Genomic DNA, 12,620 nt, shown 5'->3' on the forward strand with positions numbered 1-12,620 from the left:
GAAAATCAGGTGCAACAGCTAATAGTAATGTTCATTTTTTAAAAATTTTATAGTCTCAAATATCTGTCACTTCCCACTACATGTACAACTTGGCTAAACTCAGGAGTTCCACCCCACAATACCATGTCACTTAAAATTGAGTAGCCAAACAAGATTTAGAAAATCATGCTTTTTGAGTCTCTAGACTAACATTCCCATGAGCCAATGATCCATAAATAAACACTATTTTTAAGTCTTCATTACGAAGCACATAGTTTCTCTTCAGGCAAGATTGGGCTGCCAACTTCTCTACTTAAGTCTTAATCCTTTCTATTCCAGAGAAAAAAAATAGAAACATGCAAACAGAAGTTCAGAGGGAATAAAAAATGGAACTCCTATCCCTCCATAGCTATGGTCTTTCTCTAAATATTACTGGAAAAATAAAATTCCACAATTAAAAAAATACTTAATACAGAAAGGATATATTCTTTAAGAATTCACAACCCTATACCTCACCTCCCACAAATACAGATACCTCTACTCTTTCCCCTTAGATTTCTCTGTACCAGCCACCACCTCCAAAAATCAAATAGTTTTACTTCACACCAATTTCTTAGCGTCTTCTATGTTCTATTTCTACAACCAAATTCCCATGTTCGATAATAACAGAATTAAAAGTTCATAGCTTTCCTGGCTTCCCCCCTACCCAGAAGTGATTCTATTCTCATGTGTCCCTAAGCAGAAAATCCCATTCTGAATCTCTGCTTCTGCATGTGCCCTCTATCCTTTTTCTTTCCACTTTGCTACCTACAAATTTTCTCCAAATAATTTTAATTTCCACAAACTTTATTATAAAACATTTATTCTCTTAGTTCTACAATTTCTTTGTCACAGTTGGATCATTAAATTCATATAAACAGAATGATATTTACATGATATTCTAATAAAAATTTATAAATTCTATTATTCTAAAGTCCAAAGTAATGTAAATAGTCAATAATAGTGTCAGTTTCAAGCAATGATGAAACATTTTTAACATATTGCTTGGTTGAAATTTTGTAAGTATAAGAGATTCTGTCCTGGGTTGAAAGAGATTCTGTCCACAGGTTGAAATTCTGTAAGTAGAAGAGATTCTGTCCTGGAGCTCCTACTGTGGTGCAGTGGGTTAAGAATCCAACTGCAGCAGCCTAGGTAGTTGTGGAAGCACAGGTTCAATCTCTGGCCCGCATAGTAAGTTAAAGGACTCAGCACTGCCACAGCTATGGCAGAGGTGGAAGCTGTAACTTGGATTCAACCCCTGGCCTAGGAACTTCCATATGCCATGGGTGCAGCCACAAAAAAAAAGAAGAAGAAGAAGAGATTTTGTCCTACAAAATACTAAGTATATGTTATCTATGTGCCTGATAACTATATCTTACATCTCACAGATGCTCAATAAATATTTCCTTTAGTAGACAAGAAATTTTACTTCTTGAAAGAAAAACAATAAAAACTCATCTTCTTAAAAATCACAGTCTTTGCCTTCAACTCTAATGCCCTCTAATCCAACAAATCCACACTTAAGAATAGAACTTAAGGAAATGACCTTTAAAATAGATAAATGAATAAATAAATAAAGGCACACACTCACAGTTGCACCTAGATGTTCTTTCTTTTTTTTAAGGGCCGCACCTGCAGCATATAGAGGTTGCCAGGCTAGGGGTCAAATAGGAGCTGTAGCCACCGGCCTACCCCACAGCCACAGCAATGCCAGATCCGAGCTGCATCTGCAGCTTACACCACAGCTCACAGCAACACCAGATCCTTAACCCACTGAGCAAGTCCAGGGATTGAACCTGCATCCTCATGGATACACGTCATATTCATTTCCACTGAGCCATGACAGGAACTCCTAGATGTTCAACAATGGTTAATAGAATTACATCTACTCACTTGGAAGAATGTTAGACAGCAATCTAAAATAACATCTGTATAGAATAGGTAATATTATAAGGAAAGGGTTTTGATAAAGTTTAAAGGAAAAAGCAAATTTCCAAGTTTTATCTACAGTATTATTGCAATTCATTTTAAAGCTGTACAGGAAAAAAAGACTCAAGAAAATGCAGCAATGAGATTACAGATAATTTTTTTCTATGCTTTCAAAATTCCTACAATGAGCTCATATTACTTCTATAATGAAAAGAAAGTTTTACTATAAAAATCCCTATATTCTGGAGTTCCCATCATGGCGCAGTGGTTAACGAATCTGACTGGGAACCACGAGGTTGCGGGTTCGATCTCTGGCCTTGCTCAGTGGGTTAACGATCTGGCGTTGCCGTGAGCTGTGGTGTAGGTTGCAGATGCGGCTCGGATCCTGCGTTGCTGTGGCTCCGGCGTAGGCCAGTGGCTACAGCTCCGATTCAACCCCTAGCCTGGGAATCTCCATATGCTTCAGGAGCAGCCCTAGAAAAGGCAAAAAGACAAAAAAAAAAAAAAAAAAAAAAAAAAAAAAAAAAAAAAAACCTGTATTTTACTCAAATAAGAAGGAAGACACAGACTTTGCATAAGAAGCAACAAATGGAAATAGCTCTATCTATACTGTCTGTATTTGGGGTTCTCCACTTAACAAATTTGTGCTATGCTACTACTGAGGTAATTTTGGGGGGGGGGTAGGTAGTGAAATTTTAATAGTACATCCAAATATGCCACTCAAATTTAACTGTTGATAATCTACATCTCCAAATCACAATTATTCTCAATATGCTGACATTTAGTCTGTCTAAAAATGCTAGCCACAAACCCAAGACCAAGGCTAATTTGAAATCCTATTGTTCCCACACGTGTGTTTTAGGCGAAGCATTGGATTTCACATATCTGGAGAAGTGTGGCAATTGCCTGTGTTAGTGCTGTACATCAATGACTCAAAACTTCTACAGCCCATTGACTTAAATTCTTTTCTTGTTTCCATTTGCACTTATTCCTTCCAGTTCTGTCCTTAGTGTAACTCGCAGTTACTCAGACACCATCAGATAGTGACATTTTCTTTAATGATCATTACTTTCCATATTCATCTCATATAGTGTGATTTTCACTTGGTTATAAATGGTGGTAAATACTGTTCTGAGAGATTTCTCAACCTCCAAATATTACCACCAATCATAGAACAAATGCATAAGACAAATATTAAACTCAAAAATTAAGGCTTTTGCTGCCATTTCATTTTTAAAATCTTCCATTTATTATGAACAAGCTTTTGGTTGTACCCCTCAAATATTGTGCCCCAGCCCCATGTCAAAGCACAAGCATCCAGGCCATATCTTATCTTTTCCTGCACAGGATCCCAACCGGCTTTTTATAGCCAGAAACTCTCTGAATGCAAAGCACGACCTTGGCTACTAGCTTTCCCTGGCACTAGTTTGAAAGTTATTTATAACTTTAAAATTAGCATGAAAGCCTATATTTCTCACCATAACTAGTCAAAACAGTCCAGTTTTATATAATAATGTGGTGTTCTTCAATTCAGAAGAAAAGCCCACATTTTCAACCTATGATATACAACTAAGCAGAGCAATTTCAACGCAGAAACAAGAATCACTGAAGTCCAGCTCCTTCCTCTTTTTACAAACTTAATACTCTTACCTTTCTGTTGCTTTCTATAAAGCAATGTGTTTCAGATCCGGCTCTTGTAGAGAATTTTCCAAAAAGAGTTTGAGAGAGGGAAAAAAAAAGACTTCTTGGTTAGCCACAGAGTTAGAGAGTACCAAATCAAGAGGCAGTGACAGTGGGGCAGTCACTTTAGCCGAGTGTCATTCACCCAGGATGAGAATGAAGGGGGAGGTTACAAACTAGGGTGGGTGGTATCTAATCCTGAACTGCTAGTCACTGACCTCACTGACAACTTGTTACTGAAAATACTTTGTTGAAAAAGGCCAGACACATACTTTGCCTAGAGATCTACAAACATAGCTGTCAGGAAGTTCTAAAACAGTTAGATCTGCATTTCTCTAGTCCCTTTCCAAAATAAAGACCTCTTACATCTAATTAAAGCTGAAGGCTGGAATTATTGAGAGTGAAAAATGATAAAGCAGGGATAATAGGAGCCCAGGAAATCCACACATCAAAAAAATCGATTATATAAAATTCCATGTCTTCAGTACCACAGAATGATATGTCACATCTGAAATCATGTTTTTCCTCTGAAATCTTGTCTCACACCCTTGCACCAGGAAGCACACTCTACGCTCCCTGAATTTATGTAGAGCCACATAATTATCAATAAAGAATGTAAAATGAAAATTCACCAAAAACGCCACAGGTGGAATCATTATTAAAGTCACCAGTCTTTTCCAACAAAATTTCTTTTGCTATGGCTATTTTTTTTTTCATATTTCCTCTTCCCTTTTTCGATCCCCTCTCCCTCAATATCTTAACATTCACTACAACAATCCTTGCATACCCCTGCCTTACGCTTTATCGCTTTATCTGTTCCTTGTCACCCTACTTGAACTTGTACCGTATTTCCTTAGGCATTACGACTTTTGTAACTTTCTTCTGACAGCTTCTAAAACTGTAGGTGGTAACCGCCCCTAAAATAGAACTATTCATTTGAGTTTGGGCATTCCTGTTCTTAAAAGGCTGAATTCAAAAATTTTAAAAGGCATTTATTTATTAGCTCCCCAGGCACTCTTAGAACAAATATTAGGGAGCTGAGAGGAAAAGAGAGGGTCTAGAGATTGTCAGAAAGAATCAATTATGAAGGAAGTTTCATGTTACGTGATTTCTAGGGAAACATGTGAAATAACTATTTTTATACAGCTTCCTTTAAAATGTGTTTAATTGATATTACATTTATCTAAAGATTCTTAATTGCTAACTGTCCTCCCCAGATTTTTTTAAAAGCGTCTTTTTCCCCTTGGAGAATCTAGGAATAGTCTCTTTCACAGTGAAAACAAAGAGTAAGTTTTATGTCTCTCAATCCATCTTTTCCTGAATAAAGAAATCACTTGACACTTGCAAAATAGAAGTTTTTGTTTTAGAGCTTTAATAATGAATGTTTTCTAAACAGAGACTATTAAGTTGAGCCCAAGATTAGATATACAAATTCTATGCTGAGCCAGCCTACCCTCACTTTAAAATCACAAATAAGTTACTTACCTGCTCTGTACCTCTCCTTTCCATCTGCAAAATGGAGATGAAAACCACAACTGTTTCCATCTACTTTTCAGGGAATGTGTGAATTAAATGGATAAAATCTGAAGTGCTTCAAAGTACACTGAACTCCTCAGAGATGCAATACAAATGCAATTACAGCACTTGGTGTTATCAAAACAATTAAATATTATAAATATGTGAAACATAATTTTAAAGAGCTCTGTAGAGTTTCTTTTTTTGGTTTTTTTTTTTTAATTCCCTCATAAAAATGTCTGCAGCCTCTAAGGCAGGTTTTAGCTGAAGTATTTCCCACTCTAGCCACAAGAGGTCCTCCTCCTAGCAATTCAAATCACGTCGGATTTGATGAGCAGAGGCCCCATAGTTCTCTGTATTTATGTCGGTTGGCTGACAGAAAACACAGATCACCTATGTCAAATTTCCATAGCTAACTATAGGGTAGCAAACAAAACCGGAAAAATCTGGCTTTCTCTGGGTGATCACTGAAGCATGCTGAACACTAAATAGTTCCTGTAAACTACATAGCCGCTGCATTTTGCACCCTGGCTCCCTTCCAGATTTTCACAGTAATTCCATCTTGTCGCCTTGCCCAGTCTTGTTCAGTATTTATTCCCCTTCCCTATTTACTTGTTTCCTTTATACTTTTCAAACTTTAAAATTTTGGCTCACATTCCTCTCACAAGCAAACAAAGGTTAGGGATGGAGGAGCTGAAGAAAACCAAAGAGAGAAGAGAGAATAAATCAGGGCCGGTGCAGAAATCTTCCTGAGATAATCAAATGTGTCTTTGGTGTCAGGGCAGGTCCCAGACAATTCACTCAACCACATGTACTGCGGAGCTCGCTGATGCAGAGCCCTGTGCTGAGGACCAGCTAGAAGATTCGAGGCACAGAAGGGAGACCTCCAAAAAGAAAATAACTCTATCCCTAGCAGCAGTCCCTCTTGGAAAATAAAATAATTTTCTGAACAGCTATAACACCTTTTTAGGATGAGGCTTCAAGCTAAGAATAATTTCAGTTTGTAATAATTAAAATTACTTCATTCCAAAAATGTGTGATAAATAGTTGTTGAGGGTTTTAGGTGAAGCTAAATGAATCTGTTCCTGTTTCAAGGTCTGTGTACTGTAGTAAAAAAAATGTTTCCTACTCTCCCTTCCCATCCACCCAGTTACTAGCTACTAACCAACTCTCCTGCCTCATCACAGAAACAAGCCATCTTGGAAGATCTCCCTTATCTTCTCATCATCAAATCCACCAAACCACTGGCCAAGCCCTATATTCTCTGTCTTCTCTCTTATTACAATTCAAGCTGTACCCTTGCTCCTACGAAAGACTAATCTCTCCTCTTCTGCTCTGGATCCCTCTTTCTCCCACTTTCTCAAGGACTTTGCTCCTTCATTATCATCTCTTGTACTGCATTATCGCCTCTTCTCTAGTGACCAAAAGTCAGGAGTTCTCTTGAGGCTCAAGGGGTTAAAAATCTGGAGTTGTCACTGCAGTGGCCTGGGTTCCACCCCTGGCCCAGGAACCTCCACATGTCCCAGGAGTGGCCCAAAAAAAATCTGCACAAAAATAGGCACACCACCTCTAACTTTAAAATAACCAACAGATGGAGTTCCTGTTGTGGCTCAGTAGAAACAAATCTGACCAGCATCCATGAGGACGCAGGTTCCATCCCTGGCATCACTCAGTGGTTTAAGGATCTGGCATTGCCCATGAGCTGTGATGTAGGTCGAAGATGCGGCTCAGATCTCGCATTGCTGTAGCTGTGGCGTAGGGCTGGCAGCCATAGCTCCAACTGGACCCCATGCCTGGGAACCTCCATATGCCTGAATACAGCCCTAAAAAGACAAAAATGAAAATAAAATTTAAAAAAATAAAATAACCAACAGAGGAGTTCCTGTTGTGGCACAGCGGAAATGAATCTGACTAGTATCCATGAGGATGCAGGTTTGATCCCTGGCCTCACTCAGTGAGGTGTATGTTGCAGACGTGACTCAGCTCCTGAGTTGCTGTGGATGGGGCATAGGCCCAGCAGCTGTAGATCTGATTCAGCCCATAGCCTGGGATCTTCCAAACACCACGGCTGCGCCTAAAAGGCAAAAATAAAAATAAAATAAAGTAACAAACAAAAACATTAGCTTCACTTTACGGGTCCTTCCAGTTGCTCCTCTAAGTTCTCTGATGCCTTTGGCACAATACTTCCCAAATGAGTAGCCTACCATCCCTTTGTTTTCGCTTCTCATTTACTCCACAACCCACTCCATGTGACTTCTGTCCCCTTCACTGCCATAAGGGTCATTTTTAAGTCTACCAACGACTTCCACGTGGCCAGATCCATATTGTTGTCTCAGGCTTTAATTGAGATTTGTAATAGAAGCTGAGTGGGAATTTGCTGCTCGGAATTGGTAACTAAGACTCAAAATGAAAGAAAAAGAAGCCATCTCTCTATACGGCATGCCAAGGAATTTCCAGCATCTGAGGGCACTGGATGCTCACTCTGGGTCTTACTAAAAATCAGGTAAGTAAAGAGCTTCATGGAGTTCGTTGGTGGCCTAATGGGTTAAGGATCTGGAGTTGTCACTGCTGTAGCTCAGGTTGCTGCTGTGGTGCAGGTTTGATCCCTGGCCCAGGAACTTCTGCATGCCATGTACAGCCAAAAACAAAAAAGAGAGAGAGAAGAGCCTCATGCTCTTCCTCTCCTCTTCCCTCTTCTAGCCCCAACACTAGAGGAAGTTAGGAGACTTAAAAAATTAGGAAAATTGGTCCAACTACTCTTCTCCTCTCGAAGATACCAGGGCAGGAAAAGTGGTGGGAAAGTCAGTCTTGCCCCTTCTCAAGTCCTTCAAGAGGACATCTGATTAGTGTTGGGGGAATGGGAGGAGATGAGATTTAAATTGGAATCAGGAGTTCCCATCGTGGCGCAGTGGTTAACGAATCCGTCTAGGAACCATGAGGTTGCGGGTTCGATCCCTGGCCTTCCTCAGTGGGTTAAGGATCCAGCATTGCCGTGAGCTGTGGTGCAGGTTGCAGACGCGGCTCGGATCCTGCGTTGCTGTGGCTCTGGCGTAGGCCAGTGACTACAGCTCCGATTCGACCCCTAGCCTGGGAACCTCCATATGCCGTGGGAAGCGGCCCTTGAAAAGGCAAAAAGACAAAAAAAATTAAAAAATAAAAAAAATAAATTGGAATCAGATGGGAGTTTTAAACTGAATGAAGCAGGCTTTAAAGAACTGAAAATGGCAGGAAAATGATGGAGCCCACCCGGTGTGTCATTATGGAATGAGAAAGGGAGATGCAACAGAGCAAAGTTAAAGACATGGGTTCAAGAAAACAAACTAGTTCACTCAATAAAACAGTAACATATATGCTAACATATACACTAAGGATTCCCAAATTTGTATTCCCAAACCAGACCTCTCTCATGTGCTCCAGAGGCATATATCCAATTGCTGTCTCCATCTGGATAACAAATACACATTTCAAGCTTAATCTGTCCCAAGCAAGAGTCCTTGATTTTGCCTCTCAAACCTACTCTATTCATGGTGATCATTTGGTAATGTGGAGAAATATCGAATCAGTATGTTGTACACCTGGAATTAACATAGTGTTGTAGGTCAATTATATCTCAATTTAAAAATAATAATTTAATAAAATTAAGACATAAAGTTCCCACTGTGGCACAATGGGATTGGTGGCATCTCTGCAGTATTGGGACACAGGTTCAAACCCCAGGCTCCAGCATTGCATTGCTGCTGCAGCTGTGGCATATGTCACAACTGCAGCTTGGATCTGATCTCTGGCCTAAGAACTCCATATGCCATGGGGCAATCAAAAAAGAAAGAAAAAATTGAGATGAAAGGGGGGAAAAACCTATTTATGTCATTCATAATCTAGTAATTGGTACCATCATATAATTACTTAAGCCAAAACCTAATAGTCATCTTTCATTCATTCTTTTCCCTCACAATCATCAAGAATATCCATTAATTCTATTTCCAAAAGTTATCTTGAATGCATCTATTTGTCTCTGTCTTCCCTATTCCAAGTATTCTGAAGCATTTAAAACCATTCTCTACATAGCATCTAAATGTTATTTCAGAACACAGTTTAGCTCATGTTATTCTCCCACTTAAAATCATCCAATGTGTTCTGATTAACCACAGAACAAAATCCAAATTATGTACTAAATCAACAAAGCCCTGCATGATCTGGCTCCTGTCCACCTCTCCCACTGTGACTCACAGCCCTCTTACCCCTAGTTCATGGACTTTAATTATACTTCCTGTTCATAAAATAACCAAGCTTATTCCCTTGGGACCATTGCGCTTGCTGTTCTTTTGCCTGAAATCATTTTCTTCCAGCTCATGTATAGCTCATTCTCATTCTTGATATAATCCCACACCTGCTCAGGGAGGTATTACTTGATGACCTTATCTCACTGGCCCTGGTCACTTATCACAATCTTGCATATTTATTTATGTGTTTACTTATTCTCTTTTCACCATTGAAATGAAAGCTAGGAGCAATGGTGGTATCTATAACAGTATGGCATATGAAAATTAACTATACAAGATAAAGCATCAGTAGCTATGGGATTTCAAAGGAAGAAGAGAGAGCTCAAGAAGGAGGGGGTAATCCAGGAAAATTTCCTGGAGGGATTTACATTTGCCTTGATACAGAAATGAAAGATGTCAGTATCATAAGAAAATCATACTCTATTAATTTCATTTCTCAAATATCCTTCAAATCTATTGCCTCTCCATCTTTACAACTATTAATTACCCTTATACAAACTATAGTTGTCTTGCTTGTTGTCTTTATATATTTATCACCTAATTTCTCCCTTCCCTCTATTTTATTTTGTGTAAACTCAAATACAGCATTTAAATGCTAGTCTGAATACATTTATGCTAAAATTTAAAATCTTGATTTAACTATTTTAAAACTAAAGTTGACACATTAACTTTATTGCCTTGGTGACAACAGAAGAGGTAAAATGAATGTTCTTCTCATTAATTTTTCTCATTTAATTTTCTCAGAGTGCCATGCCTCAACTCTGACAGCTCATCTTGCTGTTAGTCAATAACCTTAACAAGCACAGTAATTACAGTCAATCATGTCCGCTTTAGTTCATTGATTACTTGGTTACTTCTTTTTCAACTCATTAATGAAAATTCCCAGCACAGACCTTCTGGGTGACATTTCTTTTATTAATTAAGTACCCTATCAGTCCCTTGAATATATTAATAAACCAGAGCATCTTGTATTGATGGTTCTAAAAACAACTTGCTCTTGCAGCTTTGAAAATCACCATCAGTTTCAGGGATACAGAACACGCATCTAGAATACTTACTGTCTTCAAATCTGCCTTCTTATTTCAAATTATTTAAACAAGGGATATTGTTACAACATTACTTCTAAAGGATTAATATACTTAATTTTCAATTGATAACAGCTTATAAAATATTAAAAAGGAGTTGCCATCATGGCTTAGCAGAAACGAATCTGACTAGCATCCATGAGGACACGGGTTCAATCTCTGGCCTCGCACAGAGGGTTATGGATCTGGTGTTGCCATGAGCTGTGGTATAGTTTGAAGATTCAGCCTGGATCCTGCAGTGCTGTGACTCCCAGCCTGGGAACTTATATGCTGCAGGTGTGGCCCTAAGAAGCAAATAAACAAATAAATAAAATGTTTTTAAAAATTATCTTGCGTTTGTGATGCTAACCTCAAAAGCTAGTAACAAATGGTATAAGCAAGTAGTGTAGCAACTTAGACTAGAGGCTCTCAGCAAGGAGTATGGTAGTATTGATATTATTTAAAAGTTACACAATGGAATACTACTCAGCCATTAAAAAATCAAAATAATGCCATTTGCAGCAATACGGATGGAACTAGAGACCCTTATAAGAAGTGAAGTAAGTCAGAAAAAGACAAATACCATCTGATATCACTTATATCTGGAATCTAATATACAGCACAAATGAACAGGAAAAAAAAACTCATGAACTGGAAGAACAAATTTGTGGTTGCCAAAAGGGATGTGGGGAGGAGTGGGATGGACTGGGAATCTGGGGTTAATAGATGCAAACTATTGCATTTGGAGTGGATAAGCAATGAGATCCTGCTATATAGCACAAGGAACTCTATCTAGTCACTTGTGATGGAACATGATGGAGGATAATATAAGAACATGTATTTACATGCATGACTGGGTCACTTTGCTGTACAGTAGAAAGTTGACAGAACACTATAAACCACCTACAATGGAAAAAATAAAAATTATTTTTAAAAATCCAAAATAAATAAATAAATAAAAGAACCACTTTTAGCCTAAGAGTAATAGATTACATTTACCTAGAGACAAATTGCCTCTTGGTTCTAAGGAAACAAATATAGTAGATTTTCTAGTTGTGAAAACGTAAAGTAAGTTTCACCTAAATGTAATAAAGGAAATGACTATTGTTTCATACAGATAAATTCAGTGAAGTATGTCTCTATAGAATTTCATTGCTTTTTAAAAAGAACCATTTCTTTTTCCTGTATGAATTTACATGGTCCTCAAACCCATCAGAATTTCATCCCCTTTATAAAACAGATATTTTCCAATGTCATTTTTTAAGATCCTGAAATGAAATTCACAGTTACTAACTACACACTGACTCCATACTGTGTCCTTAAAAATATATTTTATATATAAATGTTGTTTACCTATTACATGTATTTTACATAAATTATATATTTGCATGTAATTATGCAAATGCCCAGGAGCACTTACCCTGGAACACATAATAAATGAGTCACTTTTCTCCTTACGCATAGAATCACTGTGAATGTGACAGCTACAAATGTAGATTGATAAGGATGCGTTGTATTGGCAATTCAAATACCATAAGCAGCATTGAAATAGTGATGTAATTTTTCTGAAATGGTGAAAAACTCTTGATACGATACAGAACAAAAGAACAATCATCCTTTAATATACCCACTTGGTTGCATTCCTGGAAAATTCAGTGTGTATTGAAACTGTGCAAAAAAAAATTGTATTTATAAGTAAAATCAGAGTTAGGTTCAAAGCTTAGAAAATTACAAGCAGGATTTGCATGAATGTCCAATGAAATATTTGAACACTGCATGGGATATAGGACAATTCAATTTAGGGGAGAGTTTCACACACTGCAAAACCTTTAAGCTTTTTTGGCCCTAGCTAATTAAATGCCAAATGTGCCCTATAACTACTGCGACAACCAAAACTGCCTGCCCCTGGGACAAGGAGGGAGAGAGGAGACTTGAGAATCATTGATGTGCATGTTTACAGGAGCCCCAAGGCTGATATGAAGAAGATAAATAGACGATGGATGGAAGGAAAGAAGGAAAGAAGGATGGACGGAAAGAAGGAAGGAGGGAGCCCTAACTGGAATGGAATAGTGCAACCTGGAATGGACTACTGAAGTCGTAAACATGGATTTAAGAAAATAATTCACATTTCTAG

At 38.1% G+C, this 12,620-nt stretch overlaps 1 protein-coding gene across 4 annotated transcripts in view; it reads right to left on the reverse strand.

Annotated features, from left to right (window-relative positions):
* CTNNA3 (catenin alpha 3) overlaps window positions 1-12,620 on the reverse strand; it is a 1,780,789-nt gene that overhangs the window by 1,740,392 nt on the left and 27,777 nt on the right. The window contains exon 1 of one of the 4 annotated variants that reach the window (XM_021074383.2): window positions 5,113-5,164. The exons of 2 other annotated variants lie outside the window; for them this stretch is intronic. The gene's annotated coding sequence lies outside the window, so the exon portion shown is untranslated. Of the gene's footprint in view, window positions 1-3,597; window positions 3,721-5,112; window positions 5,165-12,620 lie in introns of those variants that run through there. One more of the 4 variants, XM_021074382.2, reaches the window with a different exon arrangement.

Source organism: Sus scrofa, chromosome 14 (genome assembly GCF_054392235.1).
Source record: "Sus scrofa isolate SSC_HxYL_T2T_F1_AM1 chromosome 14, Sscrofa_HxYL_maternal_Yorkshire_Landrace_v2.0, whole genome shotgun sequence".
Classification (NCBI taxonomy): Eukaryota; Metazoa; Chordata; class Mammalia; order Artiodactyla; family Suidae; genus Sus; species Sus scrofa.